Here is a 27,031-nt window from a genome sequence, read left to right on the forward strand (position 1 = left end):
GCACCCACCACCAGGCCCCCACCCATGTCTCCCACCACACCCACCCCCCGGCCACCAGGGGCAGCCTCCACCAGGCCCCCACCCATGTCTCCCACCACCCCCACCCCCCAGCCACCAGGGGCAGCCTCCACCAGGCCCCCACCCATGTCTCCCACCACCCCCACCCCCCAGCCACCAGGGGCAGCCTCCACCAGGCCCCCGACCATGTCTCCCAGCACCCCCACCCCCCAGCACTGTGAGGCACCTGCCAGCAGGCCCCCACCCATGTGCAACTCATGTACCCCTGCACCCCCACCCCCCAGCACTGTGGGGCACCTGCCCGCAGGCCCCCACCCATGTGCAACTCATGTTCCCCACCACCCCCACCCCCCAGCACTGTGGGGCACCTGCCAGCAGGCCCCCACTCATGTCCAACTCATGTACCCCTGCACCCCCACCCCCAGCACTGTTGGGCACCTGCCACCAGGCCCCCACCCATGTCTCCCACCACCCCCACCCCCCAGCCACCAGGGGCAGCCTCCACCAGGCCCCCACCCATGTCTCCCAGCACCCCCACCCCCCAGCAGTGCAGGGACACCCACCACCAGGCCCCCACCCATGTCTCCCACCACCCCCACCCCCCAGCCACCAGGGGCAGCCTCCACCAGGCCCCCACCCATGTCTCCCACCACCCCCACCCCCCAGCAGTGCAGGGGCACCCACCACCAGGCCCCCACCCATGTCTCCCACCACCCCACCCCCCAGCCACCAGGGGCAGCCTCCACCAGGCCCCCACCCATGTCTCCCACCACCCCCACCCCCCAGCCACCAGGGGCAGCCTCCACCAGGCCCCCACCCATGTCTCCCACCCACCCCCCAGCCACCAGGGGCAGCCTCCACCAGGCCCCCACCCATGTCTCCCAGCACCCCCACCCCTGTGGGGCACCTGCCAGCAGGCCCCCACCCATGTGCAACTCATGTACCCCTGCACCCCCACCCCCCAGCACTGTGGGGCACCTGCCAGCAGGCCCCCACCCATGTCCAACTCATGTTCCCCACCACCCCCACCCGACAGCACTGTGGGGCACCTGCCAGCAGGCCCCCACTCATGTCCAACTCATGTACCCATGCACCCCCACCCCCCAGCACTGTGGGGCACCTGCCACCAGGCCTCCACACATGTCTCCCACCACCCCCAGCCACCAGGGACAGCCTCCACCAGGCCCCCACCCATGTCTACCACCACCCCCACCCCCCAGCAGTGCAGGGGCACCCACCACCAGGCCCCCACCCATGTCTCCCACCACCCCCACCCCCCAGCCACCAGGGGCAGCCTCCAAACAGGCCCCCACCCATGTCTCCCAGCACCCCCACCCCCCAGCACTGTGGGGCACCTGCCAGCAGGCCCCCACCCATGTCTCCCAGCACCCCCACCCCCCAGCACTGTGGGGCACCTGCCACCAGGCCCCCACCCATGTCTCCCACCACCCCCACCCCCCAGCAGTGCAGGGGCACCCTCCACCAGGCCCTCGCCCATGTCCCATCCATGCCCCCCTGCACCTGGGTCCCACCAATCCCCAATCATGTCCGTAATGGCCATCCTCCCCTGCCAAAAGGCCCAACCAACTATCACATTCACCCACATATCAAAGGCAATTACATGTTACACACCCAATGTAAATAATGCAAATGAACACATGTCTGTCACACACAATGGCTGCAAGTGAATGTTAAAACACCCAACATGACATGCATGAAAGCAATGAGATGATACGACACATTGAAGGATGAAAATATAGATGTATTTAAAATCAACTTGAATGGAAATGAAATGAGAAAAAACACAAAGCAAAACAACCAAAAGAAGCTGAATGTCCATGAAAAAAATCAAAAACACACAGCACAATCAAAATAAATGGTGTCCAAAGTCACAGTCAGAAAAGAAATCCAAGGGTAAATGATAAACTAAAACCATTGCTCCATGGCGATGAAAAAACTCCATAAAAAAGAAAAATCCATTGAAGAACTATTTACAAGATAATCCCGGGTCCATGAGCCCAACCAAATGAAACCTAACTATGACAACTAACTAAAAACTGAACTACATACAAAAACGTGGCGCATTGTCCAATCGCAACCAAATAAAAAAAAAACAAAGGAAACCTAACACTAACTATATAACTCTATACAAAGGCGGCGGGCAAGTCCAGCGGCTCACTCCGTGGTGTTCTGGGCCAGGGCATCATCGAACTCCTGTTCGATGTCCCGGAGGCGGTCCTGTTCCATGGCCCGAGGGTCCGCAGGGACGACGCCGTCTCCTCCTCCAACCCCCTGCGGATTGCCTCGAGGCACTCGGCCCGCTTCAGGGCCCTCCGCATGGAGTTCTCCGCCCTGACCATTGTGAGCCGCGCCTCTTCCGCCCGCCGCCGCTCCGCACCTATCTGCTGGCCCAACCGCTGCCACACAGAAGACACAGCCCGTCCTGGGTCCACCTGCCCTCTGGCCGATGCCTGCCCCTCCGATGTTGAAGGCCCCGAGCCTTCATGGCTCCCACCACGTTGCTGCTGCTGCTGTGCCTCTGCCCGTGCACTGCCTCCTGCTGCCTGCACATCCTCCGCCGGCTGGGGTGCAGTTGTTGATGTGGCCACCCCTGCTGGACGTCCGACTGCCGACTGTGGCAGGGATGCCTCCTCCACCAGCCTGGCCGCACTGTCAGAGGCAGCTCCACAGGGCACCCAGGTGACTGATGGGTGGGAAGATGGCACAGAGGATGACTGGCGCGTAGGGGGTCCAGTTGAGGAGGGGGTCGGAGCAAGCCCCATCAGACGGAGGAATCCGGCCTGGGTGACCTGTCCCAGCAGGCTGACGTGGTCAACGAGCCATTCGAGATGACGTGCAGTCTCTTCATGAAAAGACTGCAAGTCACCTCGCATGGCCCGTTGACGCAACGCCACACCAGCCAGGACAGGCTCAACCCGGACCTGGATAGCCACGTCCGCAGGCAGAGGAAGGCCAGTTGACGTGAGCTCATCCCCTGCCTGAAAACGGGTCTGGACGTAGGCATCCCTGCTGGTGCAAGATGATGCAGGGACAGGATCAGGGACAGGATTGCACACAGGTACCTCTGCGGCAGCCTGTGCTGCCTCCTGTCCCTGGTCCTGCACTGCACCACTAGCACCAGTGGGATACCCACCTCCAGACCCCGTCTCTGGTGCTTGCACGGCCTCCTCCACCACCAAACCCCCCACCCACCTGGATGACTCTGTGCCATCTTCCCCTGTTGGGCCCTGTGGGGTACCAGCTGCCCCTTCTGCTGCCGAGGAGTCCAACTCCAACCTCCGCCTCTTGGACCTCCCCCCGGCAGCTGCGGCCTGGGATGCGGCACCGGACTCCTCACTCCCCGACGAGATGACAACCTGGGAGGGGAGCCGGGCCTTGCGTCTCCGGCTGGCGGTCGGATCCACGCCGCTGTGCTCCACAGCACCTTCTCCGCCCTCTTCATCAGTTGACGCTGCAGACAGGGAGAAACAAAACACAGGCATCAGGGCACTGTACAATGGACACATACACACATGACAGTTGTACATGAGTGGCATTGGCAAACCTCAGACATGTCATCACAATCCCCAACACACATGTCATTACAACTCGCACACATTAGCCATACCACAGCCATATCGCAACTGCCACCACCATCCATACACATACAACAGCATGAGCAGCCAAAGGTGAGCCAGACATCACATGCAACACAGGAAGTGCACCACACATGTACACACACCACCATACTTGCATGCATGTGTACACCTCTGCCAAGTGTCGCACTGTTCAGACGGGCATCCATGTCACATCTGCCAATCAGGCTTCCACATACCGCTGTCACATGCATCCATGTTGCATCACTGTTGCACCCTTGTCAAATACACACACATGCACATGTACACAGTGCTGATACATGCAGCCGAAAACAACATACATGAGTGACATCACGGACATGTCTACTTACATACACATTCATCCAAACATGTGTGCCCACACAACTGCATTTGGCATGCAAGCCTACACACACAAGCGCCATCCATGTCTCACACATTACAGCCCTCGCATGTGTCAGCCCCACGGCCCTGTACACCCCCACCCATACTCGACCCCATACAAACAGATGTGCAACCTGCACACTACTGAATAATCACCACACGCACTGCTCACAATCAAGATGCATGTACACTCACCGCTCGACTCCAGACGGGTCTGCTTCTCAAGGACCTGGACGTGGAGCGCTGGGGATATGCGTTCCAGGACCCTCATCTGTTCTTCCGACAAGAGGCCCCGGCGCCCCTTGGCATCCGCTGCCTTCAAGAGGCGCCGGGCCTTGTTCAGGGTCCTGGACCTGAAGTCCTCCCAGCGCTTCCTGACATCTTGTAAGTCGCAGACTGCCACCCCCTCCGCGTTGATGGCAGTCACGATGTCAGTCCAGATCCGAGTCCGTCCTTCCTTGTCAGTGCGGGAACTTCCGAAGAGGGCATCATACTGCCCCAGGACTTGCTCCATCAGGACACCAACTTCGGTGGCACTGAAGCTGGTGCCCCTCTGCCTCTCTGGCCGGGGGTTGTCAGTGGTCCCAGATGGTGTTTGCCCCGACATGAAAACCCCAGAGGCAGGAGTGGGTGGGCAACTGGGTCCTGGGGCTGGGCTGTGGAGCAATGGAATCCCAGTCGGGAGTCTTCGGTTCCAGCAGGGGTGGTCACAGCAACAGCACCCCTGGCTGATGTGCAGGCAGCAAATGGCAGTGCACGTGGGCAGCAGGCAGTCAGGCAGCAGCAGATGGCAGGTGGGAGCGTGCTTGGGGCTCTGGGGGGCAGTAGTTCGGCCTTCTGGGCAGGAGCGTGGTCTTCCGTGTGCTTACGCGTGGCCAGCTTGATACAGAGTGATTTGGCACGTGAAAAATCTGCACGTCAGCGTGTAATTCGAGGAAAGGCCCTTAGCGCGTAAGCGCGTCTGCACGCATACGCATTTTCATTGGACAGAAGGCCCCTCAAGCGCAAGCGCCCCTGTGACGTGACGCGTACAGACGTGCATGGGCATTTCAGCGCGCGTGAAAAACTGCACGTCCGCGTGTAATACGAGGAAAGGGCCATGCACGTAAGCGCGCGTGGAAACTGCACGTCCGCGTGTAATACGAGGAAAGGGCCCATGCGCGTAAGTGACGTGACGCGCGCGTGCGTTTCCCTCAGCACGGGTTAAAGGTGAGCGGGCCCAGCAGTTCGCTGTACATGCCTTTCGTGGAGACTGACGTGTGTTGCTGCTTCCTGTTGTTTCGCGCGCCATCACAACTTCAGAGCTATCAAGGATGTATCTCTTCTTTTGGCGGGGGTATTGGCTACGCGTGTTTTTCTGCATCGCGCTAGTCAGACGGTGAGTCGCACACGCTCTTTTTCCCACTGCGGGTGCCCCTGTGTATCGCACCCATTTTCGATATCATAGTAGCCTGCGTGTCCCACGCGTACGCGTTATTTGTGTTACTGGGTGCCACCGCGTACTGCGGGAGGTTGAATCCACGCACGTAGGCTGCAGGGTTGCGTGCACAGTTTTACTGCAGTTTTGTGGTGCCTGAGTGTTGCGTGACCCGTCACCACATCACTGGGGTCACATACAGCCTTGCAGGTGCAGGGGGGCTGTTAACATCTTGCTTCCCACCCCCTTCGCCCCAATTGCCCAGGTCAATTGTGGTGTACACCTCCCATTGGCACCACTCCATCTGTGCCAGCACTACTACATCTGTGCCATGGTTGGGAGGCCACCAAAGGTGAGGGGCGCCTCAGCTGGGCGTACTCCTCGTGGCGGGCGTGGTTGGGGACGTGGCCGTGGTGACCAGGGAGTAGGGGGACTCCAGGGTGTCCAGGGCAGCCACAGAGGGGGAAGAGGCAGGGGTGCGCCACTTGAGCACAATGTTGTGCCATGTGTCGGTGCAGCCATGCCACCACCCCCTGTGGTTCCGGGGGATGCAGCTCCTGCATCTGGCACTGGCACCCATATGACCCGGCAGTCCATTCCATCTACTGCCACGGGCCCAAGGGTAGTGGTAGCTGCAGGTGCAGCTGTGGACACCGCCACCCAGGCTCAGGGTCTGCCAGCGCAGGCTGCGTTGGCACTTGAAGAGCCCTTGGTAGATCTCCAACAGGCCAGGGGGAAACCATAGGGGCAGGCCGGGCTGCTCAGACCAAGACACGTGTCCCTGAGGCAGTCATGTCATCTGCTGCCCCGAACAGCCGGGTGTTGGCAAGTGCAGGGGCAGATGCACCCAACAGCACCCCGGTTGTGAGTCTGCCAACCAGGACCGTTGCGGCCAACGACCCTGCCACAGCTGATGTTGCTGCGCAGGGTCCATTAGTGGGCACCCAGCTGCCACTGACACAAGTCAGGCCTTTGGTCATCCCTCCACCTGCCACTCCCTTGGCTCAATCCACCGAACCCACTGGCCATACTGGTCAGGGCGGCATTAGCCAGCCAGGGTCTGCGTCACAGTCCAAGAGGAGGAAGGTTGCACCTGCAGCACAGGCTGGGACCCCACACACAGCCACAACCTCCTGCACGTCGAGGAAGAAGCCTTTCTGTAAGGAGGAACTGGACTTCCTCATGGACTATATGCGGGGCCACAGCCGTGACATGCTAGTGGATGCCAATAGTCAGACCACGGCTGCCCAACGTGACACCCACTGGAAGCATGTTGCGGAACATGTGAGTTCATTCGGCCATGAGGTGCGCACGGCGCAGGAGTGCAAAAAGCGTTTGAATGACATCAAGCGCAGCACTAAGGCCAAGCGTGCCTCAAATTACAACTTGACTCTGGTGACTGGCAGTGTGCCTGCACCAGAGGAGGAAGAACTCACTCTGCATGAGGCTCTCGTTGTGGAGTTCATACCACCTGAATCGGTCGAAGGAGTGGGAGAGAAGCTGGACTTTGATGCCCAGTCCAGTGAGTGTTGATGCGTGTTTGTTGAGGACGTGTGTGTTTCACTTGTGGGATGTGTTGTGCATGATTGCTGCTACATGTGACGTGTACATGGTTCTGATGTGTAAGTAATGCAATGCTACCATCATGCATGTCTCCTCTGCCTGCATGCGGGACTCCATGTAGGCATGCTCCCTTTCCCCTCCTCCGCCACTCTGCACCCCAGTTCCACCTTTGCACTGGTCTGCTTCAATCTTGCCAATGTGTACTTTCTTGTTCATGTGTCCTGTGTAGATGATAACTTCCAACGTAGAATCTGCCAGACATATGCCATGTGGTACAGCCTTAGTACTCGATGCAGGGTATCTCACTTGTACTGTGCATGGGTCAGATGTCCCGCAGGGACATGAGTGCCCATTCATGCTCCATGTGCATTGCACGCATGCCCCTATGTGTCCTTGACTGGATGATAACTGTAATATAAGTCCTTGGTTACATACATTGCCTGCCATCTCATTAGCCTTCCCATGTCAACTGTGGCTCAGTCCTGCATTGCACACATGTTTAGGCTCTGACAATCTGTGTGGCTCACAGGCCTCAGCCTGTTCAATGGCCAATGACTCTGTCCAACTCTTGTTGTGTCTTCTTCACACGTGGGCGGCCTCCGGAGTTTCCATCATGTGTCCTGCCCACTGTCCCAGCATCATTTGCAGTGTTGCAATTTGAATCACATTAAGCTGTTGATGCCAGTCAACACTGCCTGTCAATACACAGGTGTATGGTCAGCCTTTTGATACCATGCTAGGCATCCCTGCTTTGGTACTGGGGTGGAGGGGTGCTTGGCTTCTAGACATGGTACACATTGAATGCACAATGCACGTGATGTCTGAATTTGACATTGCACTGCCTTCACATTTCCTGGCACACACCATGTAGTGCTTGTACATGTAGGTAGTGAGTGGCATACACATTTTCTGCACTGCATAGACCCACTTCCATGGAAACTGCCACCTTTCAACAGGTCTGATCACAGAAGCTATACAAAGTATACCCAGCATGCATGCCAGGTCATATGTTGTGTGTCACATGTCTGCCGGATGCCTTTGCTGTCGGTGTGTGTGTGTGTCGTGTGCTTCTGACATGTGTATTGACCTTTTTCTCTCTATTTTTCAGGTGATGACGCAATGGAGGCAGAGGATGGTGTTGTCATGCCAGACACAGGGTTGGTAACGCCACATCAACCCGACACTAGTGGGGGTCGTGGGGTGGTAGGCCAAGAAATCCCCCAAGTGCTGCAGTCCATCTTGTCTCTGGCTGCCTATGAGTCCAGCCTTGATGACGACTCTGACGTCCATGTTGAGTTGGATGAGCATCAAGTCCATGTGTCAGGGGTGAGTGATTCTGATGTGGACACTCCTCTGTCTGCGACACCTGCACTGAGGGATCAGACAGTCTTGGTTCCTCCGCCCGTGGTGGATCGGGACGCAGGGTCACCCTCCACACCAGTCACTGATGTGCCTGGGACATCACGTCGACGGGGGCATGTAGTCGTGCAGCCGCAGGCGGTGCCAACACAGCGAGGACCCCCGGTCCTTGGGTCCCGCAGGGGTCAAGCCCGGCAACGCGGTCGCAGCGCGCAACCGCTGTATACTGAGTGGGAGCAAGACATGACTGCCAATTCCGAACGGCAGGGGGCAGCAATGGAGAACATCGCTGAGAGCATGGAGCGTGTGGCCCAATCTGTGCTCCCCACTGCTAAGCAGGTGCTTCTCCAGCAGCAGGCGGCACGGTCCACGGCCCGCTCGCTCAGGCTGGGCATGGCGGCCTCAGACAGGGCACGCCAGGCTGAAATGTCGTCTCTGCATCAAGCAATTGCTGCTCACGCAGAGGCGCACATGGATGCCCTGAGGGAGGAGTATGCTTCCCTCAGATCCACTCTGGGTGTCCTTATGATGTCCCAGAGGCAGCAGGCAGAGGAGAGGTTTGCACAGCTTGAGCGTACCATCTCGGCTGAGCTACAGGCTTGCCGGGAGGTGCAGCGGTTGTCCAGCCAGGCCTTGCAGGAGGAACTCCGTGTTACACGTGCTACCTTGCAAGAGGAAGCACGTGTATCACGGGAGGTTCTGCATGCAGACCTACGTCACATCGCCACAAAGAACCAGGCTCACCTGTCCGGCAGACTTGCTGCCGAGGAGGGGCAAGCTGCGGCTAGGCGTGGCCAGGCTACTGTGCCACGTCCTCCTTTCCAGGATGAGCCAGACTTGGACGACCATCTATCTCCCACATAGGTCGTGCTGTGCAGGCGTTGAGCCCATGGAGGATTTTTTTTTGGCTCAGCATCATCGCATGTGGATGTTGAGCAGCACCCTGTACCTCCCCCCTCCTGGGTGCCTCCCCTCCCCCCCGGGTCGTATGTGGCCATTTTTGATTTTTCTTTTAGTTTAGTTAGTTAAGTTTCTGTTTGATAGTTAGTTTAAATAGGTAATGTAGGTTTTCCATAGTTAGTGTAATTAGTTAATAGTTGATTTAGTTTAAAATTGCTAGTCTATTGTGCTTTCATGTGACGGTGCGGTGCTTTGTGGCTTTTGAAGGCATCCACTGTCTGTTCCAGCTGGGCCCTTCATGGTTGTCTTGTGTATGTGTTTGCTGCTTGCCAATCCTGCCTCCCTTATCCATGGGCTTGCAAGGATGGTTCGGTGTTACAGCATTTTACACAAGGGCTTTGGACTGTCATATCTGTGGCATGTCTGGTGCTGTGTGACTTGTGTTGACACCCCTAGTGGGGATGATTTAGGTGTCATTGTCCACTGTTCAGCTTTTGCTAGATGGGGTGTGTCATGATTAATGTGGACATTGATTGCTATGCATTGTGTAGTATGTTTCATATCTTTCCTGTACATGTGCTTGTTGCAATTCATGCTGTAGATAGTGTTCCACACTTTGGAGGTGAAAGACGGACTGATGGTGTGATTTGTGATGTGACTCTCTGACATGGTCAAGTAATGAGATGCCTGATGAGACACACACAGATGACTTTGAAGCATTAATCATGTGTTTCATGCCCTTTCTGCAGGGGGATGAGCCTCCAGAGCACCTTTGCCAGCAGACATGGCCCATTGGACGACGGAATTCTGGACCCGTTTGTTGGTGCCCACATGCACATGTGTGCAGAAGCAGAGGCACAGTGATTGCAGACCCACATCCTAGAACTGCTGACATGTTCCAAGGAACTCCAGGCAAGGTGAGCATCACAGGGGGGCCACGACACAGCAAAGCTTGCACCAGGCGAGTTGCACATGCAGGCTTAGTCACAGCACTGAGGGTGAGCTTAGACGAATATTGGTGTTGAAGCACAGAATGCAGCTCAGATGTGTTTGTGGACTGATGGCTGCTGATAGTAGGGTTGTCTGGGACACATGCAGGGGCAGTGGCACATACCCTCCGGTACACCAAGGTCCATTGAGCCACTTGTATCAACCATGTAGCCTTCCGAGACATGGAAAGGGGCAGCTCACAGGGACATACAGCAAGGGACATACTCGGGTGCAGTGCATGTCTTTTCCACGTACTTCATAATAAATACACTGCCAACTTTGTTTCGGTCATGGTGGGACGCAACTTGCTCTGTAGTCATGGCTTGCTATATGGGTCTGTCTGCTTACCCAGGGAACATTGCATGTTGTGTGAATTGTGACACATTGGTGTTCCATTTGCCACGCACCCAGCAGCGGCTGCCTTACTGCATTGACTCTGTATGACCCGTCACAGGGTTGATGTTATATATGGGTACGAAGCATCAACCACAGATTGTCTGTTTGTAGAGTAGTCTGTTGCTATGGGGCATGTTTGGTGTTGTGTTTTTGTGCAATTGGCACGTACAGGTTGTTGACTGTGTCTCTCTTTGCAGCATTGCAGTGCTCCTGTAACCGGACCTGAGAGTGCGCAGGCAGGAGGCCAGCACTCAAAACCAGAGCTAAGTGTCTTGTTGTTTTTCTTACGAACTGCTCTGCATAGGCTTGCTGGGGAGTGTACTTATGCATGGATGTATGTGTGGTTCAATTTGGTATGTTTTTTTCTCACTAATCACCCATGATCCTATGCAATTTTGAAACCTGTACCCTCTACCCAGTGTTCCTGCTTCCCATGCCTATCCAAGCAACGTTCCCTGACCCTCTTTCCCCACTGGGGTTGCGGATGCCTGTGTAAGCCCCGAACTTGCAGGCGCCAAAACCCTAGAGGGGGTGGTTGGTTCGTACCACTCCTGAGCCTGGACTACAGAAGGCCATGACAATGATGTCCAAGTTTGTTTGGATTGTGTATGTGTTCATGCAGGTTGTACATTTTTGTGCATTCCCTAGTTTCATGTGTCATTCCTCCTCCCCTCTCCTGCCGCTCATTCCAGTCATCCAGTGTGTCAACACCTGTCCCGACTGCATATCCCTGAACCTCACTCCCCACCAGGGTCTCAGGGGCCTGTGTGAGTTTGACCTTGCAGGCACCCGGGACATGGTGGGGGTGGTTGTTTCGTGACACTCCTGCACCTGTACAGGGGACCTGTGACAGTACACATCCATTCATGGTGCATCATCCTATGTCATGTACCACACATGTCTCACATCCTGTCGTGACATTGTTTTGCTGTGCTACCTTGGTTGTTGCATCATTGTGGTAGTACTTGGCCTTTGTGAGGTACTGCTACGTCAAGTCATCTACTGGAGGGTGTTCGGGTTCGTTTTTATGCCTTCGATTTTGTGATTTTGGAAATGAGTGTGGATTCTGAGGGTTCAGGCATCTTTTTACATACAAGGTGGGAGATGGTGACGAAGGGTAAAGGTGATCCTGTGGCCAGGTGGAATTGAGGTTTGGAGGCTCCATGACCCAGGTGCAGTTGTTCAGTGGGTCATGGTCATTTGTGAGGGAGGGGGGGGTTGTTGTTGATAGTTGCCTTGCCCTGCAGTGTGATGGGAACTCTGACATAGTAATGGTGGTATCCTATGTACATGTTGTGTTCTGCTGATCAATGCCTGTTCATGTGTTGTGTTTTCCTTTCAGGTGCGAGGGGATAGTTGTGGTTTGACATGCTGGGGTGTACACATGGTGGATGTTCACATGTGATGTGTAGGGAACACTGATGGTCACTTGAGTGCACATGCATATGTGGAGTGCATGTCCTTGCAGAACCACACACTTGCACTCTGATGCACTACATGTACTCCCACCCTTGCATATCCACGTGTACACTGTTTGCCTTCTGGTGCCCACTGTGTCCCGGCAGCACATGTTCTGTGACCGATCATGGATCCAGTACATGCCTAATTTGATGTTTGACGTGGTCTGTCACTTAGATGTGATGCTCAGGGTGTGCATCACACACAATGGCTGTTCACTGTGCTGTGCGCTGAGCAGTGTGATGCAGGAGTAGGACACTGCACACATGTTGCCGGTCAAGTGGCACAGCGAGTAGAGCGCTCGCTTTGACATTCGTGCAGAGCTTGCAAACGCAGGTTCGAATCCCGGCGGGGCCAAACTCAGCCTTTCATCCTTCCGAGGTCGATAAATGAGCACCACACACCGTGGGTAATAATAAGCAGCGCTCAGATACCTGAGGGTTCGTAGCGCTATATAAATGCCAAATTATTATTATTATTATTATTATTATTATGAGCTGCAGTGTTGATTTTGCAATGCATAATGTGCATGTAGACAGGCATTCATTGTGATGTTACGTCTACGACTGTTGTAATGCATTTGGAAATGACTTATTTTGGGTGGGAGATTGTTGGTCTGTCATTTCATCTGATTCCGGGTCAGGCAGCAGTGTCCGATGCCACTGTGCATTTAGGACATGGCAATGTGTACCTTATCGTTACTGCATTGGTGTATGGGTATTGCGTGCCATGTCATGTTGATGTTTGGGAGGGTTTGAGTGACATGACAGTGATGGCCATGGCCTGGTTTGCAGGTGTGTGTGATGCACACCTTGCATGTCCGTGTCATCCGCTTCTCAGAGCAACTAGCTGGGGGTAGATTTCTCTCCGCAGCAGGGCCCTCCCCCTGGAACAGACTTCCGGCCTGACTTGAACTTGAGGGGAACCATCTCCAGTTCTGGAAGCACCTCAAGACCTTCCTCTTTGCTTCTGCTTACTGTCTGCCTCTCCCTTGCAGAATTCTCCACTGGAACTGCACAGGAGCTGCAACTGGGCCACTCTCACCGACCTCGGTCCCTGGCCCAGCCACTCTCCACTTGCACTGCCTCCCTGGCAACCCCTGCACTGCAGTACTGTCTCTCTATCCCTACAGCCCTCCCTTCCCAGCACTTGTCTGCACTTACCTTTGTAGTTGCCACCAGGCGACCTATGTATTATTTTTTTGGGCTACTTCCCCTGTACTGGACTCCCCCCCACCCTTCCCCTTGCACTTTTCCCATTCCCCCTACCCCTGCACTTGCACGATCCCAATGACATCTGGCCTAGTAGTACCGTTCTCTGTGTTCCCTTGTTCCCCCCTCCCTGCCTCATTGCGCCTTGGAATACTTGTGTATGGGCCATATCATGTCATATGTCATATGTGTGCCTTTTGGTCACACAGGATAGCTTGTGTTTAAGTAGCTAGGGATGCAGACGATGTGGCACTTCCATGGCAACTTTCTCAGGGTGGTAGGGTTGTGACAGTTAACTGTCTCTTTGTCATCATCGATTGTCACCTGGTATGTGCCAGGCCTGTGTGCACTCCGCAGGGGTGGGAGTTTAGGTGAAAAATGTGGCCACAAGCTGGGTCCGGGCTTCCTCGCCACGTGCCCTGTCCCCTCCCATGGGCAGTGCCTGTGCCTGTGGTTGGGGATGTGGGGGCACCACCATGTCCACCGGGACGCCCTGCCGTGTTGCAACATTGTGCAGGACACATGCTGCCACAATGATCCTGCACACTACTGGTGGTGCATAGAGTAGTTGCCCACCAGAGCGGTCAAGGGAGCGGAAACGTGACTTGAGCACTCCGAATGTGCGCTCCACTATGCCCCTGGTTGCAATATGGGCGGCGTTGTATCTTACCTGGGGTGGTGTGGTGGGGTTCCGGATTGGCGTCATCATGTGGTTCCTCAGAGAGTAGGCACTGTCCCCTGGGGAGGTGATAATAATTGAGATTATTAGGGTTTGGATATTTGTCTGTGTGTGACTTGCATGCATGTGCAAGGGCATTTGTACTGACCTAGGAGCCATGTGTCGCCATGCTGCCCAGCTTCCAGGGCCCGGCTCAGGGCGGACATTCTGTATATGAAACTGTCATGGGTGGAGCCAGGGTAGTTTGCATAGACAGAGGTGATGTTTCCCTTTGCATCACATACCACCTGTACATTGATGGAATGCCAGTGCTTGCGGTTTCGGTAGATGTGCTCAATGGCCCTAGGTGGACGTAGGGCCACATGGGTGCAATCTATGGCACCGAGCACTTTGGGGAAGTGTGCCACCCTGAAAAAATCCAGGACAACGGCCTGCCTTTCTGCGGGTGTTCTGGGCATGTATATGTGCCTGCGGACTGAGGGGCGCGCTGTCATGATTGCCAGTACCTGGTGTAGGCAGCGTGACTGCGTGGCCTGTGAGACCCCCCCCACTATGGCAGTGGTCCGCTGAAATGACCCAGTGGCCAAAAAATGCAGGACATTGAGCAGCTTCTCCAAGGGGCTCAATGCTTGGGAGCAAGGGGGGGGGGATGTGAGGTCATCTTCCCACTCCCTGACCAGGTCTAGGATGATATGGGGTGGAAACCTATACCTGCCATAGACCTGGTCGTCAGGCATCCCAAAAAGGCTTGTCTGTGGTGCAAAAATGCGTGCCCTGGCTATTCTCCTCCTCCTGTGGTGTCCCACGATCAGTGCAGCGACAAATGGAGCATTCATCGTAGCTGTATATACGCGTTTGTTGTTTGCGCGCACTTTCATGCTGTGCACGGGGACGCTTCCGCCTGCCTTCGTGTGGCAGACGCGTTGACGCCTGTGCACGTCTTTTGCCATGCGCGGGTTTCCCTTATTCGGATACGGTCCGAGTGTCATCGCGTGTGATCGGAGGGGAGTGAGCGTACACGCAACTGGCCTGGGTACGTGTGTTTCAGGGTGCGCGGGAAGTTCCACACGCGATTAGCCTGGGTACGTGTGTTCCGGGGTGCCGGGAACTTTCACACGCAATTGGTGGAAATCCACGTGTGTTCTGTCATCACGGGCAATGAGGGAAACACCTGCGCGCGTCACGTCACAGACGCGCTCACGCGCTAAGGGCCGTTGGTCCAATGAAATCGCATATGCGTGCTGCCGTGCATACGCGCTAAGGGCCTTTCCTCGTATTACACGCGGACGTGCAGTTTTCCACGCGCGCTTACGCGCATGGGCCCTTTCCTCGTATTACACGCGGACGTGCAGTTTTTCACGCGAGCTGAAATGCCCATGCACGTCTGTACGCGTCACGTCACAGGGGCGCTTGCGCTTGAGGGGCCTTCTGTCCAATGAAAATGCGTATGCGTGCAGACGCGCTTACGCGCTAAGGGCCTTTCCTCGAATTACACGCTGACGTGCAGATTTTTCATGTGCCAAATCACTCCGTATCAAGCTGGCCACGCGTAAGCACACGGAAGACCACGCTCCTGCCCAGAAGGCCGAACTAATGCCCCCCAGAACCCCGAGCACGCTCCCACCTGCCATCTGCTGCTGCCTGACTGCCTGCTGCCCACGTGCACTGCCATTTGCTGCCTGCACATCAGCCAGGGGTGCTGTTGCTGTGACCACCCCTGCTGGAACCGAAGACTCCCGACTGGGATTCCATCGCTCCACAGCCAAGCCCCAGGACCCAGTTGCCCACCCACTCCTGCCTCTGGGGTTGTCATGTCGGGGCAAACACCATCTGTGACCACTGACAACCCCCGGCCAGAGAGGCAGAGGGGCACCAGCTTCAGTGCCACCGAAGTTGGTGTCCTGGTGGAGCAAGTCCTGGGGCAGTATGATGCCCTCTTCGGAAGTTCCCGCGCCAACAAGGAAGGTTGGACTCGGATCTGGACTGACATCGTGACTGCCATCAATGCGGAGGGGGTGGCAGTCCGCGACTTACAACATGTCAGGAAGCACTGGGAGGACTTCAGGTCCAGGACCCTGAACAAGGCCCGACGCCTCTTGAAGGCAGCGGATGCCAAGGGGCGCCGGGGCCACTTGTCGGAAGAACAGATGAGGGTCCTGGAACGCATATCCCCAGGGCTCCACGTCCAGGTCCTTGAGAAGCAGACCCGTCTGGAGTCGAGCGGTGAGTGTACATGCATCCTGATTGTGAGCAGTGCGTGTGGTGATTATTCAGTAGTGTGCAGGTTGCACATCTGTTTGTATGGGGTCGAGTATGGGTGGGGGTGTACAGGGCCGTGGGGCTGACACATGCGAGGGCTGTAATGTGTGAGACATGAATGGTGCTTGTGTGTGTAGGCTTGCATGCCAAATGCAGTTGTGTGGGCACACATGTTTGGATGAATGTGTATGTAAGTAGACATGTCCGTGATGTCACGCATGTATGTTGTTTTTGGCTGCATGTATCAGCACTGTTTACATGTGCATGTGTGTGTATTTGACAAGGGTGCAACAGTGATGCAACATGGATGCATGTGACAGCGGTATGTGGAAGCCTGATTGGCAGATGTGACATGGATGCCCGTCTGAACAGTGCGACACTTGGCAGAGGTGTACACATACATGCAAGTGTGGTGGTGTGTGTACATGTGTGGTGCACTTCCTGTGTTGCATGTGATGTCTGGCTCACCTTTGGCTGCTCATGCTGTTGTATGTGTATGGATGGTGGTGGCAGTTGCGATATGGCTGTGGTATGGCTAATGTGTGCGAGTTGTAATGACATGTGTGTTGGGGATTGTGATGACATGTCTGAGGTTTGCCAATGCCACTCATGTACAACTGTCATGTGTGTATGTGTCCATTGTACAGTGCCCTGATGCCTGTGTTTTGTTTCTCCCTGTCTGCAGCGTCAACTGATGAAGAGGGCGGAGAAGGTGCTGTGGAGCACAGCGGCGGGGATCCAACCGCCAGCCGGAGACGCAAGGCCCGGCTCCCCTCCCATGTTGTGATCTCGTCGGGGAGTGAGGAGTCCGGTGCCGCATCCCAGGCCGCAGCTGCAGGGGGGAGGTCCAAGAGGCGGAGGTTGGAGTTGGACTCCTCGGCAGCAGAAGGGGCAGCTGGGACCCCACAGGGCCCAACAGGGGAAGATGGCACAGAGTCATCCAGGTTGGTGGGGGGTTTGGTGGAGGAGGAGGCCGTGCAAGCACCAGAGACGGGGTCTGGAGGTGGGTATCCCACTGGTGCTAGTGGTGCAGTGCAGGACCAGGGACAGGAGGCAGCACAGGGCGCCGCGGAGGTGCCTGTGTGCAATCCTGTCCCCGATCCTGTCCCTGCATCATCTTGCACCAGCAGGGATGCCTATGTCCAGACCAGTTTTCAGGCAGGGGATGAGCTCACGTCAACTGGCCTTCCTCTGCCTGCGGACGTGGCTATCCAGGTCCGGGTTGAGCCTGTCCTGGCTGGTGTGGCGTTGCGTCAACGGGCCATGCAAGGTGACCTGCAGTCTTTTCATGGAGAGACTGCACGTCATCTCGAATGGCTCGTTGACCACGTCAGCCTGCTGGGACAGGTCACCCAGGACGGATTCCTCCGTCTGATGGGGCTTGCAACGACCCCCTCCTCAACTGGACCCCCTACGCGCCAGTCGTCCTCTGTGCCATCTTCCCACCCATCAGTCACCTGGGTGCCCTGTGGAGCTGCCTCTGACGGTGCGGCCAGGCTGGTGGAGGAGGCATCCCTGCCACAGTCGGGAGTCGGACGTCCAGCAGGGGTGGCCACATCAACAACTGCACCCCAGCCGGCGGAGGATGTGCAGGCAGCAGGAGGCTGTGCACGGGCAGAGGCACAGCAGCAGCAGCAACGTGGTGGGAGCCATGAAGGCTCGGGGCCTTCAACATCGGAGGGGCAGGCATCGGCCGGAGGGCAGGTGGACCCAGGACGGGGTGTGTCTTCTGTGTGGCGGCGGTTGGGCCAGTAGATAGGTGCGGAGCGGCGGCGGGCGGAAGAGGCGCGGCTCACAATGGTCAGGGCGGAGAACTCCATGCGGAGGGCCCTGAGGCGGGCCGAGTGCCTCGAGGCATATCCGCAGGGGGTTGGAGGAGAAGACGGCGTCGTCCCTGCGGACCCTCGGGGCCATGGAACAGGACCGCCTCCGGGACATCGAACAGGAGTTCGATGATGCCCTGGCCCAGAACACCACGGAGTGAGCCGCTGGACTTGCCCGCCGCCTTTGTATATAATTATATAGTTAGTGTTAGGTTTCCTTTGTTTTTTTTTTATTTGGTTGCGATTGGACAATGCACCACCTTTTTGTATATAGTTTATTTTATTAGTTAGTGTAGTTAGATAGGTTTCCTTTATTTTGTTGGGATAATGGACCCTGGATTGTTCCCATGTACATAGTTGACAGTTGGATTGTATTTTTTTTTCTATTTTTAACCATGGAGCAATGGCTTTCTTTTTTATTTCCCATTGGATTTTGTTTTGTGGACATTGACTTTGGACATTACTTTTTTATTTTTGTTTTGCTTTTTTTGACGGACATGCTTCTTTTCATTTTTGTACATTCACGTTTCTGTTTCTTCATTTTTTATTCTATTGATGTTTCCTTTAATACATATTATTTTTGGTGAACTTCAATGTGTGGTATCTCATTGGTTTCATGCATTTCATGATATGTCTTTTGAGATTCACTGACACCCATTGGGTGTATGTGAGGGAAATGTGTTTGTTTCGGAACTTGCAATTGGTGTTCTGTGATGTAATTGCAAATTATGAGTGGGTGGATGCAATACTCGGGTGGGTGTTTTGCATTTGGAGGCTGACCATAGGGACCAGGGATCTAGATTGTGATGACATGTTGGCTGGGGAACATGAGTTGCACATGGGTGGGGGCCTGCTGGCAGGTGCCCCACAGTGCTGGGGGGTGGGGGTGGTGGGAGACATGGGTGGGGGCCTGGTGGAGGCTGCCCCACAGTGCTGGGGGGTGGGGGTGGTGGGAGACATGAGTTGGACATGGGTGGGGGCCTGCTGGCAGGTGCCCCACAGTGCTGGGGGGTGGGGGTGGTGTCAGACATGGGTGGGGGCCTGGTGGAGGCTGCCCCTGCACTGCTGGGGGGTGGGGGTGGTGGGAGACATGGGTGGGGGCCTGGTGGTGGCTGCCCCTGCACTGCTGGGGGGTGGGGGTGGTGGGAGACATGGGTGGGGGCCTGGTGGAGGCTGCCCCTGGTGGCTGGGGGGTGGGGGTGGTGGGAGACATGGGTGGGGGCCTGGTGGAGGCTGCCCCCGCACTGCTGGGGGGTGGGGGTGGTGTGAGACATGGGTGGGGGCCTGGTGGAGGCTGCCCCTGCACTGCTGGGGGGTGGGGGTGGTGGGAGACATGGGTGGGGGCCTGGTGGAGGCTGCCCCTGGTGACTGGGGGGTGGGGGTGGTGGGAGACATGGGTGGGGGCCTGGTGGAGGCTGCCCCTGGTGACTGGGGGGGTGGGGGTGGTGGCAGACATGGGTGGGGGCCTGGTGGAGGCTGCCCCTGGTGACTGGGGGGTGGGGGTGGTGGGAGACATGGGTGGGGGCCTGGTGGAGGCTGCCCCTGGTGACTGGGGGGGTGGGGGTGGTGGGAGATATGGGTGGGGGCCTGGTGGAGGCTGCCCCTGCACTGCTGGGGGGTGGGGGTGGTGGGAGACATGGGTGGGGGCCTGGTGGAGGCTGCCCCTGCACTGCTGGGGGGTGGGGGTGGTGTGAGACATGGGTGGGGGCCTGGTGGAGGCTGCCCCTGGACTGCTGGGGGGTGGGGGTGGTGGGAGACATGGGTGGGGGCCTGGTGGTGGCTGCCCCTGCACTGCTGGGGGGGGTGGGGGTGGTGGGAGACATGGGTGGGGGCCTGGTGGAGGCTGCCCCTGGTGGCTGGGGGGGTGGGGGTGGTGGGGAACATGAGTTGGACATGGGTGGGGGCCTGCTGGCAGGTGCCCCTGGTGACTGGGGAGTGGGGGTGGTGGGAGACATGGGTGGGGGCCTGGTGGAGGCTGCCCCTGGTGACTGGGGGGATGGGGGTGGTGGGAGACATGGGTGGGGGCCTGGTGGAGGCTGCCCCTGGTGACTGGGGGGTGGGGGTGATGGGAGACATGGGTGGGGGCCTGGTGGAGGCTGCCCCTGGTGACTGGGGGGGTGGGGGTGGTGGGAGACATGGGTGGGGGCCTGGTGGTGGCTGCCCCTGCACTGCTGGGGGCGTGGGGGTGGTGGGAGACATGGGTGGGGGCCTGGTGGAGGCTGCCCCTGGTGGCTGGGGGGTGGGGGTGGTGGGGAACATGAGTTGGACATGGGTGGGGGCCTGCTGGCAGGTGCCCCACAGTGCTGGGGGGTGGGGGTGGTGGGGAACATGAGTCGGACATGGGTGGGGGCCTGCTGGCAGGTGCCCCTGGTGACTGGGGGGTGGGGGTGGTGGGAGACATGGGTGGGGGCCTGGTGGAGGCTGCCCCTGGTGACTGGGGGGTGGGGGTGGTGGGAGACATGGGTGGGGGCCTGGTGGAGGCTGCACCTGGTGACTGGGGGGGTGGGGGTGGTGGGAGACATGGGTGGGGGCCTGGTGGAGGCAGCCCCTGGTGGCTGGGGGGTGGGGGTGGTGTGAGACATGGGTGGGGGCCTGGTGGAGGCTGCCCCTGCACTGCTGGGGGGTGGGGGTGGTGTGAAACATGGGTGGGGGCCTGGTGGAGGCTGCCCCTGCACTGCTGGAGGGTGGGGGTGGTGGGGAACATGAGTTGGACATGGGTGGGGGCCTGCTGGCAGGTGCCCCACAGTGCTGGGGGGTGGGGGTTGTGGGGAACATGAGTTGGACATGGGTGGGGGCCTGCTGGCAGGTGCCCCTGGTGACTGGGGGGTGGGGGTGGTTGGAGACATGGGTGGGGGCCTGGTGGAGGCTGCCCCTGGTGACTGGGGGGGGTGGGGGTGGTGGGAGATATGGGTGGGGGCCTGGTGGAGGCTGCCCCTGGTGACTGGGGGGGTGGGGGTGGTGGGAGGCATGGGTGGGGGCCTGGTGGAGGCTGCCCCTGGTGGCTGGGGGGTGGGGGTGGTGTGAGACATGGGTGGGGGCCTGGTGGTGGCTGCCCCTGCACTGCTGGCGGGTGGGGGTGGTGTGAGACATGGGTGGGGGCCTGGTGGAGGCTGCCCCTGCACTGCTGGGGGGTGGGGGTGGTGGGAGACATGGGTGGGGGCCTGGTGGTGGCTGCCCCTGCACTGCTGGGGGGTGGTGGGAGACATGGGTGGGGGCCTGGTGGAGGCTGCCCCTGGTGGCTGGGGGGTGGGGGTGGTGGGGAACATGAGTTGGACATGGGTGGGGGCCTGCTGGCAGGTGCCCCTGGTGACTGGGGGGTGGAGGTGGTGGGAGACATGAGTGGGGGCCTGGTGGAGGCTGCCCCTGCACTGCTGGGGGGTGGGGGTGGTGGGAGACATGGGTGGGGGCCTGGTGGAGGCTGCCCCTGGTGGCTGGGGGTGGTGGGAGACATGGGTGGGGGCCTGGTGGAAGCTGCCCCTGTACTGCTGGGGGGTGGGGGTGGTGGGAGACATGGGTGGGGGCCTGGTGGTGGGTGCCCCTGCACTGCTGGGGGGTGGGGGTGGTGGGAGACATGGGTGGGGGCCTGGTGGAGGCTGCCCCTGGTGACTGGGAGGGTGGGGGTGGTGGGAGACATGGGTGGGGGCCTGGTGGAGGCTGCCCCTGGTGACTGGGGGGGTGGGGGTGGTGGGAGACATGGGGGGGGGCCTGGTGGAGGCTGCCCCTGCACTGCTGGGGGGTGGGGGTGGTGTGAGACATGGGTGGGGGCCTGGTGGAGGCTGCCCCTGCACTGCTGGCGGGTGGGGGTGGTGTGAGACATGGGTGGGGGCCTGGTGGAGGCTGCCCCTGCACTGCTGGGGGGTGGGGGTGGTGGGAGACATGGGTGGGGGCCTGGTGGAGGCTGCCCCTGCACTGCTGAGGGGTGGGGGTGGTGGGAGACATGGGTGGGGGCCTGGTGGAGGGTGCCCCTGGTGGCTGGGGGTGCAGGGGGACATGCGTTGGTGGGCAGTAGTGCAAGTTGACATGTTGGTTGGCTGGTGGGCATGGCCATGGTGGATGGGGTGCCTGCATGACATGTGCTGGGTAGGCCCCTGTGGTGTGAGCCACCTGCAGGGGCCGTGGAGGGTGTAGAGGGAACACCTGGGAGGACCCACACGTGCAATTCACGTGTGCTGCTCCCCGCGCACCCCTGTAATACACGTACCAGGATGATATCGCGTGTGGAACTTCCCGCGCACCCCTGTAATACACGTACCCTGCTGATGTTGCGTGGGATACTTCCCCCGCACCCCGAAATACACGTACCCTGATGAGATCGCATGTGTGACTTCCCGCGCACCCCAGAAATACACGTACCCCGCTCAATCGCGTGTGTAACTTCCCACGCACCCCCGAAATACACGTACCCCGCTCAATCGCGTGTGTAACTACCCGCGCACCCCCGAAATACACGTACCCCTCTCAATCGCGTGTGTAACTTCCCGCGCACCCCCGAAATACACGTGCCCCGCTCAATCGCGTGTGTAACTTCCCGCACACCCCCGAAATATACGTACCTCGCTCAATCGCGTGTGTAACTTCCCGCGCACCTCCGAAATACACGTACCCCGCTCAATCGCGTATTTAACTTCCCGCGCACCCCCGATATACATGTACCCCGCTCAATTGCGTGTGTAACTTCCCGCGCACCCCCGAAATACACGTACCCCGCTCAATCGCGTGTGTCACTTCCCGCGCACCCCGAAATACACGTACCCCGCTCGATCGCGTGTGTTGCTTCCCACGCACCCCCGCAATACACGTGCCCCGCTCGCACAGGCCCAATTGCTGTATGTTGCCACTTTTGTGATGCGCTGGGACTCTACCGCCTGCCTTCGTGTGGCGGACGTGTTTCAGCTTGTGCGTGTCTTTGACTGTGCGTGGCTTTGATTCCATGACTACGTGTGGTTCGAGTGCGTGTGGGCGTTCCGTCTGCTTCCCTGCAGTACATCCCCAGTTACGCCCTTATTTTCACGCGTTGTTCCCCACTCCGCGCGTTACGCCCCGTGTCCTGCCCACTTTCTGGTGTATGCGCCGAGGTTGTGCGCTTTCACTGTGCGCGTCGCGCACGCCTTTCGGGATGTTGCAGTGACTTGTGCGCCATGCACGGGTTTGGCGCACACCCCGAGGTGAACACGCGCAGGGACTTCCATGAATCGCACGCGTGCGCGTGCGCCTGTTTCTTTGCGCTTGCGCCTGCTTGCGCCTGCTTGCGCCTGCTTGCGCAACGATTTTCGGCGCACGTTTGTTCCATGAATCGGCCCCTATGAGTTCTTATAGTAATTGGATCAATACTAGCCACAGTCTGAGGCAAAGTTTTGTTCTTGCACCATTTCTTTTTAACTTTCATATTTTTGATATTGAATACGTTTTTAACCATTGTCAGACATTTCCACCCCGTTTAGGAAATTTACCCCTTCCGTATCTTGTCTACAAAGATACCTTGTGATTTGTGAACAAACATCAATTGGTCTACAACTTTACTTTACTTTTAAGTTAGTTTATTTATAATGCGCAACCATAAACCCATAGGTGTGAGGGCGCGCAAAAGACAAGAACATGACATGTAACAAAAAAGGTCTGGGCATAAGGGGGAGACAACATCCCACCAGGCAGAGAAGGACAAGAGAAGAAAGAGACAGGCTACTTATCGGAACAAGTAGGTTTTAAGCTCTTTTTTAAACAAGCATAAAGACTGATGAGTTCTCAATGAAGCTGGTGATGCATTCCACAGGGAGGTGGCTACACTGAAAAAAAGGCTCCTCCATGCACTTTCTCAGTCTTGCATCTTCGCAGAAATAAGAGGTTTTGGTTGCTTGATCTCAGGCTTCTGTAGTTGGGTTTTTCCTTGATATGATCTTGTAGATAGGTCGGCATCATACCCATTCGGCACTTAAATGTGATTACCAGTAACCTGAATGCAATACGTTCCACCACAGGAAGCCAATGAAGTGTGCAGCGTGAATCTGTTACGTGGGAGCGTGCGGAATGACCTGAGACGACTCTCACAGCACCATTTTGAACAACTTGAAGCCTATTGATGGAAGCTTTGCTAGCTCCTGCCAGGAGACTACAACAATAATCAATCGTTGCACCAATTATTGCTCGCGCAATTGCTTCTGCATTATCTTGATAGATATAAGGTCTCAGGTGGGCTAGTAGGTTAATATAAAAAGTTGCTGAGGCAATGGTGCATCCGACATATGGTTTCATATCCAAAACCTAGTTGAGAACAACTCCCAGGATTTTAACATTGGGGAGTGTGATGATTTTTACATCTCCCAACAGAACATGTTTATACTCAGGGTCCAATTTGGACAGGGTGCCTACTGTACAAACAACCATAAGTTCTGTTTTGCCTCGATTGAGCGCCAATTTGTTCTACCTCATCCAGAGCTCAATAATGGCCAATATTCTATTTAGTTCTATTTAATTCCGGCGATGAGATCCTGAAAGCGGGATGACACATTGCGTGTTATCTGCATAGTTGGAGAATAGAACCCCTTCCAGTTCAAGATGCGCAAAGAAAGGGACCATAAAGATGTTATGAATACACGTCGAGGTGCAAGCACCCTGCGGTAATCCAAACAACACAGGGATGGTGGAGCCATTGCGTTATCTGCACTAACTCTACTAGTTCTATTAGATAAGAAGGATAACATCCATTGAATAGCTGCTACTGAAAAGTTAGCTACTTCCTTAAGCCGCTCAGCCAAGATGGTATGATCAACGAGATCGAAAGCCGCGGATTGAGCCAATGAGATGAGCATGGAGGCAAGACCTTTGTCCATTCTCTTAAGTAATTTAGATTTAAGATCTAATAGCGAGGTTTCAGTCCCAAAGCCCTGCCTGAAATCCGATTGCAAAGGGTTTAAGATGGGATACACATTAAGATGCTGAGCGATCTGTGACTAGGCCACTCGATCCAAGATCTTAAGAAGGAAGGGAGTGTTGGTTATAGGCCTATAATTAACTGGGATGCTTTGGTCCAAACCTGTTTTTTCAGTAAAGGTGTGACTTAGGCTTGTTTCAGCTCATTAGGGACCACCCCAGTTGTAAGGGAAGAGTTAATAAATGTACCAATGGACTGGACTAGCGTAGGCGGGCAGGTCGTGATAATGATAGAGGAGCAGGGATCACCCGTGCATTTCATAGCCTTAAGTTTGGTTATTACCAAAGCTAGGTCCTCAGAGGTAATAGGCCTAAAGTTAAATATAGGGATATCCTCATCCCTCACAAAGGCTGTATGAGCTCCACTGACCCCATTGTCAGCAATCAGGGCTTTTTTATTGGAGCTGCCTTCTCGGATTACCTCCAGTTTCCGCAACACAGCATTCTGAATATCAAGACACCATTTGTTGTCTCTAAAAATGGCCTTTGGTTGGGGTATCGCCTCGTGTTCTTTGAGAATCTTAAATAGTTCCCTCGAATCAGAAGTAGCCTGAGAAATTCTTAAATTATGATATGACTTCTTTGCTGCCACTATGGCCGCCTTATACTTCTTAGATGCGTATTTAAAGTTTGTTAATGCTACAGACATCTGACAGCAGTCTTCTGGCAGCAAGCAATTTTTTAAGAGATCTAGATCTGTGAAATCCAGCAAAGACAAAGGTGGTGATTCTGAGAGCCTGCCAAATAATGGCAAAGTACATTTTTTCTTGAATAGTCTTAAATTGGGATCAATATATGAATTTATGTATTTGCATGTCATGTTTTATGCAGTTAGGAGCAAACGTAAGAGGTTCAGCAGACTTATGAGTCAGGCCAGAATTGTAGCAGCCCAAATGTGTTCCCTTTACAAACCAAAAAAATAATTCCACACATTACCTATGGTGCCCAAATTGTTGAGTGTGATTTGGAGTGGGACAAAGTTGAGGTGACCATATGCAGAAAGACCCTGAATCTGCTGCAGGGCTTACCTTTTAACATAATAAGAAATGAACTAGGTTTGATTTCTTTAGTTGCCAAAATTCTTCTGTCCCTTAATTTCACAGTGTTTTATGAAATTCATTCCAGGGTTGATATGAATAAGAGTAAAGTGGTAATGAATTGGGTTACAAAGTGTAAAAGTTCATTAATGAAATTGGAGATGTCTAACAAGGACCTAACTTTAACCCCTGTCAAGGTGAAACTGAAGCTTTTCGAACTTGATTGGTTGGAAAATTGTTCCAAAATGTTGGTTTATCGGGTGGCTGATCATTTTACTTTTGATATTAGAGGTTTTAATATGTTGCAGGCGCATCTTTTTAAACATTCATCTTTTTTTTAGATCTGACTTTTTAAGATAAAAAATGTAACCAGCTTCTAACAAAATAAGTTGTTTGGTCCAGGTCTGCGCTTTCCAGGTCTGGGAATCTCTGCAGACATTGTAATGACAGTATTGAAAGCCTAAAACATTTAATAATTGAGTGTACCTCTTTAGCACCACTAAGAAATGATTTTTTTTCTAAATGTATTAACTATGAAATGAACAGGGACTTGGATTATTTTTGGCATTGCATTTTACATTCTCACTAATTGTCACTCTGAATTGGAGATTAGAATGTTTTAATATGTTGTATTGTATGACTTGATGATGTTAATGAGTTTGTATTTAATGTCTAATGTGTAAAAGACGTAGGTTGAGCCATACTGCACTAAATAAATAAATAATAAATCAAAGTTCTTCCAAGTAGATGTGATGGGCTTGAGGGTGAAAGCTATCAGGGAATCAAAAGGTTTCCATTGGGTGGATTCACCCTCACAATTTGGGCTTGCACTCTCGGACACCACTGCAGACAATACTAATGGGCCATATAGAACTAAAGAAGTTTGAATGTACCTGCATTCAAACATTATATTTTGAAGGTATCCCATTTCTGCTCAACATATCAACAATGTTTGCTAGGTGGGTCGACTGAGCATTTCCAAATTTAAGATGGCGT

The sequence above is a fragment of the Ambystoma mexicanum genome, chromosome 3q (assembly GCF_040938575.1).
Source record: "Ambystoma mexicanum isolate Mex_15411 chromosome 3q, UKY_AmexF1_1, whole genome shotgun sequence".
Lineage (NCBI taxonomy): Eukaryota > Metazoa > Chordata > Amphibia > Caudata > Ambystomatidae > Ambystoma > Ambystoma mexicanum.